This window comes from Rhineura floridana, chromosome 16, assembly GCF_030035675.1.
Source record: "Rhineura floridana isolate rRhiFlo1 chromosome 16, rRhiFlo1.hap2, whole genome shotgun sequence".
Classification (NCBI taxonomy): Eukaryota; Metazoa; Chordata; class Lepidosauria; order Squamata; family Rhineuridae; genus Rhineura; species Rhineura floridana.
In genome coordinates, this window is record NC_084495.1 from 21,753,370 (window position 1) to 21,762,680 (window position 9,311).

A 9,311-nucleotide genomic window follows, 5' to 3' on the forward strand; every position below is an offset into this window, starting at 1 on the left:
TCTGACCTTTAAAGGGTGGAGGAGGAAGAAGAAGACCATGCTCTTGTGTGTTAAGGTTGGCAGATGGTGCCACAGTTCCACAGTTCCACAGCCCTTGGAATCTCAGTAGATGGTGTTCTGAAAGAAGGCATTCCCTGTGACAGCTGCCAAAATGTGGAATTCCCTCTCCATAGAGGTGCCTCAAGCAGCCTCATTATATAGTTTCCATTGGTTGTTTTCCCCTGACAACTAAGATATGTGTGATCTTTGTGGAGCCACCTCTGTTGTTTGAAGCACATTTCTTTGGTTTGTTTCTTAAAAAAAAAATATTGGATTTAATTGGTTATATGATTACACAGTTGTAACCCATCCTGGAATCTTGTGGTGAAGGGTGAGTAAGAAATCTCTTAAACAAATCAATAAATAAGGAGAAGCTCCCCTGGTGATTCAAGTGACGGTGGTGGAGATGCAATCAGAGTTGGTCACTGGAGGTAGCCGTCAGTCCTTCTCCGTGCACAACAGTGCATCATTCCCACCCTGGGAATGATGCTATGTTGTGATGCATTTTTCCCATTGGGCCAATCTGTAAGAAATTAGGAACGTAAATAGGAAGCTTCATTATACTGAGTCAGGTTATTGGTTCATCTAGCTCAGCATAGTCTACACTGACTCTCCAGTGGCTCTCCAGGATTTCAAACAGAGTTGTCTCCCAGCCTCTCCTGGAGATGCTAGGACTTGAACCTGGGATATTCTGCATACAGATGCTGAGCGATGACCCTTCCCCTTGAATACTGCAACACTGCCAGACACTGATTACACCTCCACTACCCCTCCAAGTGATGGCAAAGGCTTGGGGAGGAAAGAAACTGACACACCCTTTACTGCTTGCTCTGATGATGGTGGTTCTCTAGCCCCTATCAATCAATAGTTGTTGCCTTCTACCAAAGAATAGGGCCTATTTTCTCAGTCCTTTTTGCTCCACCTAAACCTCCTGAACTTGTAAAAAAGAATCCTGTGGATGTTTCAGTGCCTCTAAGATGAAGCAATGTCTCCCTTTCTCTGGGATGGAGGAATGGGTCTTATGTCTTGCAGTGGCATTGGATTTTTTAAAAAAGCATCGGAGAGTACTTTTGCTCATTGTCTAGTGTTTTTTAATGTCAGGGTTGGGCATAAATCTTACCTCAGAGCATGAGTCAGCTTTTTGATTACATATTAAAATTGCCCACACAAGCTTGCAGCAACAACAATCATCTCACAGTACAATGATTAGCAAACACTCTTGATTGGTTATCCTATCCTTAAGCAAGAAATGTACACATCCTGCGTTGACCAAAACATCCTTAAATTAAAGCATAGCTCAAAAGTTGAGAGAACCATCTTTCCTAACAGTCCTAATTAATTATCTAAGTAGCAAGTTCTAAATCTGGCAAGTTTTTTTTCAGGGAAGTGTGATGATTTGTCAACTAGTAGTTTCACCACCTCTAGATAGTTGCTCAGAGGTAGCCAATGTGGGGCCTTCCTAGTAAGGATGGTCGAATCCGTCAATTGTGGTTTCTTGTTTTTCTAGTCTTAAGTTCAGTTCTCTACATTTCTACATCCTCATCATAATTCATCAACACTTTAGAGCAAATTTCACCTGATATAATGCTTTTGTTGCAATTTTGCCTAATATACACATGCACATGCACACTGTACCCCATATATGCATTTTGGTACACATCACTTGGTTGGGACATAAGAACATAAGAAGAGCCTGCTGGATCAGGTCAATGGCCCAACTACTCCAGCACCCTGCTCTTAGAGTGGCCAACCAGTTGAGCATGGGAAACCTGCAAACAGGACCTGAGCAGCTGGTATTTGGAAGCATACTGCCTCTGACTATGGAGGCACAACATAGCCATCATGGCTAATAGCCACCGATAGCCTTTTCCTCTATGAATTTATCTAATCCTTTTTTAAAGCCGTCCAGGTTGGTGGCCATCACTGGCTTTTGTGGGTGCAAATTCTATAGTTTAACTGTGCACTGTGTGAAGTAGTCCTTTCTTTTGTCTGCCCTGAATCTTCCAACATTCAGCTTCATTGGATGTTCCTGAGTTCTAGTGTTACAAGAGAGGGAGAAAAGCTTCTCTCTGTCCCCTTTCTATATGCCATGCATCATTTTATACCCTTCTGTGATGTCATCTCTTCCTTGCCTTTTCTCTGAACTAAAAAGCCCCCAATGCTGCCACCTTTCCTCATACTGCACTGCAAAATTCAGAGAAGTGCACATATTGATGGATGGCTGTATTTCAGTTCACATGTTGTTTTGGAAAGTGTGAATTTGGTAAGCTTGCCTTTAAATGAAAACTGTGTCAGATTTGTCCTCTGTCCCTATAAGACAGTTCCTGTATCTGCACATGTAGCTTCTCCAGTGATACGGCATCTCTTTCTATTGGCCCACTTATTGCTGCCGTCCAGTGAATGTGGCGCCTCTGCACTTCAATGTCCCCAATGCATCCTGCAATTGCGCGCTGCCATAGAAATCTGCATCACTCACCCAACACACATACCTGCATGCACATCTTATGACTTAGCTGGAAGCAGCTTCCAGGCAACCCCTCCAACATCTATTGTTCAAATAGCAGAAGTGCAGCGTCTCACCGAAGGCAATCAGGGAAACGGTAATTAACACAGCAGGCCTGAAAACCAAAACACATTCTCTAGAGGGCCAGGATGGGAGGGGAGGAAGTGGGCTGCTTTGAAGAGCCGCACAGTGAGGCAGAGAACTTTCTTTTTTAATCTGAAGATGCACTTTTTTGCCACTTGACTCCCCCTCATCCTAATTAGCAATTATGGGGAAAGTCTGCTTCTCCTTCCAAGCACATCCCTGCTGCCCTTTGCCTATCCCCCCTTCCGCTGAATCGCTCTTGGATTCCACCTCAGTCTGAACACCCTTTCCTAAGAAGTGCAATTACTGTAATCTACTTTTGCATAAGAACATAAGAAGATCTCTGCCAGATCAGATCACAGGTCCATCTAGTCCGCTGGGGCCAGTAGGGTGACCAGTTTTGAATCACCAAAGAAAGAGGAAATGCCTCACACACCCCACCAAAAAAAGAACAAAAGAAGACACCAATTTGCATGGCATTTGCATGTGCTGAGGTGGACCAGTGGTCTGACTTGATGTAAGAGAGTTTTCCTGTGTTCCTATGAATACACCCCCAGTCCAAAAGGGAGATGCCAGCACCCTCCAAAACATGATGAAGCATGTGATAACTGACTCTCCCAGACTACTTTTTTTATAGTGTAAGCACCCTTGAGGAATTCAGTCCTCATGAATTCCTACATGAAATGACCTGATCTACACATGTCACACTAATAGACTGACTTATCCACCAGATTTCATACTTCCCTGAGTGCTTTGACACAGTTCGTTCTTGTTTAAATATATCAACATATGCATTTAAATACATATTTTGAGATACAGTGCACATTTAAATATATATCAAAACATGAATTACTATTGTAAATAACCTCACAGTGGTCCTAATTTAGTTAGGGCAGGGTGTGGAATCTGTGGCCCTCCAGCGGTTGCCGGACTAAAGCAGCCATTAGCCCTGACTATTGGGCATGCTTTCTGGGGCTGATGGGGGTTGCTGTCCAACAACATGTGAAGGGCAGCAGGTTCTCCACCCTTGAGTTGGGGAATGGGCCACTGCATTCTTTACCAATCATTCCCCATAGGAAAATAGAAGAGACCAGGGACTGCATCCTCTAGCTGACTTCAGCAAAACTCCTCTCTTTTCAGCTTATTAGCAAACCTTTTCAGTTGGAGAATCTCCCCCTCCCACACACTCCATCCCACTGGACATTCAGTTTTTTGGGGGGAGGGGGAATGACGCCACTGAAGCCTGAATAGGACAGGGCCAGAGCTTGGAAAAGTTACTTTTTTGAACTATAACTCCCATCAGCCCAATCCAGTGGCCATGCTGGCTGGGGCTGATGGGAGTTGTAGTTCAAAAAAGTAACTTTTCCAAGCTCTGGACAGGGCACTACTAATGGTCTTGGAATAAAGTTTGAAACTGTGATTAAACAAAAGATACTCCTAGTCACCCTGTTTAAAGGGATCTTAAGTTTCTGCAGGGTTCTATAGAGCAAATCGAAACAAAAAAAATCTTCAAGAGATTTCATAAAGTGGTTATGTTATGGGACATCTGCAGTAATTTTTCATTAGAACTTGACCTCTGTTTTGGATGGTTGTTAGCTTTAACATCAGGGTTCCTGTCCAAGATGGCAGCCCTGTTGTGTTCTCATTTTGAATCTTGTGTCTGCCAACAAAGTCTATTCTGAGTTCTCAAGAATCCAGTAAACATATGAATAAGTATAAGATAAGAACCAAACTGTTTTCCAAGAGGGAATGAGTCTGATTATTATTATTATTATTATTATTATTATTATTATTACATTTTATTTATACCCCGCCTTTCGGCCAAAGGCCCTCAAGGCGGCTTACAAGAAAAATAAACACAGGTATAAAAATACCATAATATACAATATAAACAATACAATATACAAAAATTAAATTAAATAGAAACAACATTATCATTATCAACACCACCAAGAAAGAGGAGGTGATCTTAGTGGGGGGGGGAGTTCTCCAGAGGCAGAAGGGCGACAAGCATTTATTACAGTGAAGCTGTTTGCTGGTTCAATGTTGTCTTCCTCCCCATGTCCTCGGGCTCGCTCAGCTGCTGCTCCCCAGGCTTCTGCTGCTGCTGCTGCTGGCAGTTTATGTCGGAGGGCAGCTGCGAGCACTTGGGCTCGGGGATCTGGGCCCTACCTGGAGCAGGAGGGGCAGAAGGACGTGGAGGCAGCGGCTGTTGTGAAGAAGGAGGCCCTGTGCCGGGAGGCCCCGCACCAGGCTGTTGTTGGGTAGGAGGCGCCAGGCTGTTGTTGAGCAGGGAGACCCCCATGCCAGGAGGCCCCGTGCAGGAGGACCCACACCAGGCTTTTGTTGAAGAAGCGGCGGCAAGGACCCGGGTCCTGCTTAGAGCAGGAGAAGGAGAAGAATGTGATGGCAGTGGCTGTTGCCGAGCAGAAGGCCCTGTGCTGGAAAGCGGCGGTGAGGTGCTCTCCCCCCTCCTCCACACCTTCTGATGTTGTGCTGGTGTTCCAGTTGTTGCTGCTGGTCGAACAGTTGCTTCCCTGTTTCCGGCATGGTGCTGGTATCTGAACAATGGAAGCTTGCCTCTAAAAGGAGAGGAAAGGTCTTAACAAGCATGCATGCGCACACACAGCACCACTGATAATGATGTCAACAAACCTTACAATTACCTAGGGTCAGGTTATTATTATTATTATTATTATTATTATTATTATTATTATTATTATTCTCTAGAGGTATTCCGCAAGGCCCTGAAGACGTGGCTATTCCAACAGGCCTTTGAGGTCCTTGGGAGGGGTAAATCTCCTTGATCTTGTCATCTGTCGTATGCTGTTAATATAATTGTTTTTATATGTATTGATGACTGTCCAGTATTTTATTTACTGTTATTAATATGACTGCATTGTTATTGTTGTATTTTATCTCATTTTAATGTACGTCGCCTAGAGTGGCTAATTGCCAGATAGGCGACAAACAAATTAATTATTATTATTATTATTATTATTATTATTATTATTAAATAATTGCTATTATATCACCATTTACATGTGTCACAAGGTAATGTATAAACACATCATAAAACAGTTTAAAATAGTTTTAAAAACAATACCGAAAACAACTGAAGATAGGCTTTAAAACTATACAAAATTAACAACTAAGGCAGAGAACTTTTCATCCAGGTGGGAAAGCTTGTCTTCAAAATAAAATGTCTTCAATTGTTTCCAGAAATCACAGACAGTGGGCTCATGTTATATCTCAAAAGAGATGCTGTTCTACAGAAACAGGGGCAGCCACACTGAAAGCCCTGCTCTGAGTTACTGTGGAGCATGTATTGCTCAGATGTGTTACAAATTGAGAACCATTTCCCCTAAAAGTTATTCTCACACTTCAAATGAACAGAACATAAGAAGAGCCCTGCTGGATCAGGCCAACGGCCCACCTAGTTCAGCATCCTATTCTCACAGCAGCCAACCAGATGCCCATGGAAAGTCTATAAGAAGGATCTGAGCATAACAGCATGAGGTCTGAGGCTTTCTGGCATTCTTGACAGATGCAGTCAAAGTATTCAGGAGACCTGTGCACATTGACACATTGTCAGAAGTTCTTTAACGTTAAAAAGCTTTTACTCTTGCTGGAAAAAAGTATCAATGGCTTTGAATCGCCAAATAGCTTTTTTTTAGGTGAATGTTGTATCTCTTTGGGCCAACTCTTTTGACTGTTTCTCGCAAACAAAGGATTGCGTCTAATGTAGTGTTAAAGTCACTTAGCAGTACGCTTGTTCTACTGGCGAAATGTTTTGTGGCATCAGAATGTTGTTGCAGAAAAGAATGCATAAGCAGGCTGTTGATAACTTTGCTGTGCAAGAGATTGTACAATCTGTTGCACAATGAGTTTCTGCTAGCACAGCTATTTCACTGAATTCCTCTGTGGTGCAATATTAAAACTAATCCTTCAGCTAGGGTAAGAACCCTTGCACTAGCAGACAGAGAACGCTGAAGACCATTTTATTTATTTATTTCATGCATTTATGCACTCCTTAATACTGAAAGAGTATCTAAGAGGCTTACAAATAAAAACAAACCAAACAAATATTGTATACCTATATACCTACTAACAATGACACTGAAAGACTACAGTACCAACTAAAACAATAAAATCTCCCCCAAAGCAAAACCTTTTTTGGCAGGAGGGAGATTTTATTGACTCACAATATGCAACACTCAGCCCTTCTAAACACATACTCATCATACCCAGATTGTCTCACGTCTACCATCACCCAATTTCTCTAATATGTCAACACAAACCATGTTGTACCCACAACTCATTAGGGAAGATCTATCAATTTTGGTTCTCTCAGTTTCTCATTTTTCCAGTCTTAATTTCAGTTCTCCACATTTCTGCAGCAAATTGGTTTTTTTAAAAGAAAACATCCTCATGACAATTGTCCAGAAATTTACTGCAAATTTCTCCCAATACACACATTTTGTATGCAGTTTTGACCAATATACACATTTTTGCAAGGAATTCCTCCTAACGATGCATTTTATGTTATTTTCTCTAACATGTTCATGTTTTATGCACTCTTTACCCTAATATATGCATTTTTGTAAATTTTGGTTAGAAAACAGCATTGCAAAACTTGGATAAGTGCAGATTTCAGAAAGTGTGAATGCAATATATTTGGGTTTAAATAAGTACTGAAATGAATTTCTCCTGCATCCTTACTAGTCATCCAATATTATAAACGTTATCATCCTTATTGCTGTTATTATTAATAATTGTTGTTGTTATATGCCTTCAAGTCGATTATGACTTATGGCGACCCTATGAATCTTTTGGATATATTCATAGGGTTTTCATGGTAAGAGGGATTCAGAGGTGGTTTCCCATTACCTTCCTCTAAGCCTATGGCACCCAGTATTCCCAGGTGGTCTCCCATCCAAGTACTAACCAGGCCTGACCCTGCTTAGCTTCTGAGATCAGACTAGATCGGGCGTGTTCAGGGTAGTATAGCATAGCTATTATTATTAATTAAATATATTTATATCCCTCCCTTCCTCCCAAAGGAGACCAGAGCAGCAAACACACAAACAATACAAGAATGAAAACATCTAAAAACAATTCCAAAACAGATGCAGATTGGGAAAATCGATACTTTAGAAAAGCTTGTTGGAAGCCTCACTCATTTCATTTATGTAGCTGCTGAGCCGCCCATCCAAACCTTGCTCCAGGGTATGTTTGTTTGGGGAGGGCGATGATCAAATTCTGGAAGGGCAAATCAAAGTCGCATTTCAAATCAAAATTTTGAAAAGAAACCCGTTTCAGTTCTGTTCTCCCTCCTCCCTTTGGACTTAATTAGCTTAAAATAATGTGCAAGGAGGAGGGCCAAAAGAATTAAATAGTTCTGAAATGTTTGCCAGAAATTCAGATGTTTATGTGTTTGTTATTCCATGCACAGAGAGCACTGGCGTGATTCTCAGCTTTGTTGGATGCATATATTCAGTGCCAAAATGAATTTAGAGGCAGTGTTTAGAATTGAGACTGAACAGCACAAACTCAGAAGCTGCTTCCATTAAACGAAACCCCACTGATGTAAGTGCATCATTGCTGCTACACTGTGAAAACCACTCAGGCAGGTGTGCTGCAATTGGGGGTGGTGAGGGGAGGAAATGGGCCTTATAGTGATACAGCCATGCTCTATGAAATATTGAATGGAAATTCCACACACTGGAGGCATGCATTGCATTGGTACAGTTTGTCTATCATGGAATTATGTCACTGTCATTCCACCAGGGAAAATATGGAGCACATATTTTCAGAGTACAGCCTCTTAACCTCCTGACACCACCACAACCACCACCAGACCCACTGCAGAGTGGTCTTATGCTACCTGATTGTTTAAAGGTGGGAAAGGTTGCATTGTTTCCACAAGTAATGAGAAATTGCCCCAGGCAAGGTGTTTAAGGTAGTTCTCCATGGAGATTATTGCATTTTTAAATTTAAAAAAAGCCGTCTTCTCTAGAAAGTTTGCTTACTGCAGGAGTTGCCAGTGTGCCTGCCAGTACCTCCTATGGTGCCTGTAAAAGGTGTCAATAAATATTCCCCTCAAAAACCACAATGCACAAGAGACTCATTGCTTTTCCTGCTCATTTCCTGTTTGCAGTGGTTCATCCTCTCTAATACTGAACATGCCCACATTTCCTTTCATGCTAGGCATGTATGCTCACCCTCCCACCTGTTCTGAACAAAGGGGAGGTACAAAGAGCTTGTCTATGTGAACAAATAGGGTGGTGGCTGATGTAGGTACCTTTTCCCCATTTATGGGGGTTGAAGTCCTGGTTAAAAGCCTACCTGCACAATTTTGGGGCCTGTATTTGTTTCCTTCTCTTTTAAATGTAGCAGTCGCTTTGTGTGAAGCTATCCCCCCCCCCATGGCAGAAAGGATGTGACTGGTGCCCATGACACTTTCTCGGAATTCCAATTGTGCCCACTGGCCAAACCAGATTGTCAATCCCTGCCATACTGAACCCCATGAGATCCTATTGCAAATCCACCATTTACTTGGAGATCTTTCCACCTTCCCGAATCATCTCATTGGGATATTTTCTAAAACAATTTATGGCTTTTTTAACAGACTGGATCCAAATCCACTGTTGTGCATCATATGTGTTTGATCATCTGCAGTGGT

The 9,311-nt window shown here is 42.1% G+C and overlaps 1 pseudogene; it reads right to left on the bottom strand.

Annotated features, from left to right (window-relative positions):
• Positions 1-7,525: 7,525 nt before the first annotated feature.
• Positions 7,526-7,643, bottom strand: LOC133371574 (5S ribosomal RNA; annotated as a pseudogene).
• Between the last annotated feature and the right edge of the window lie 1,668 nt (positions 7,644-9,311).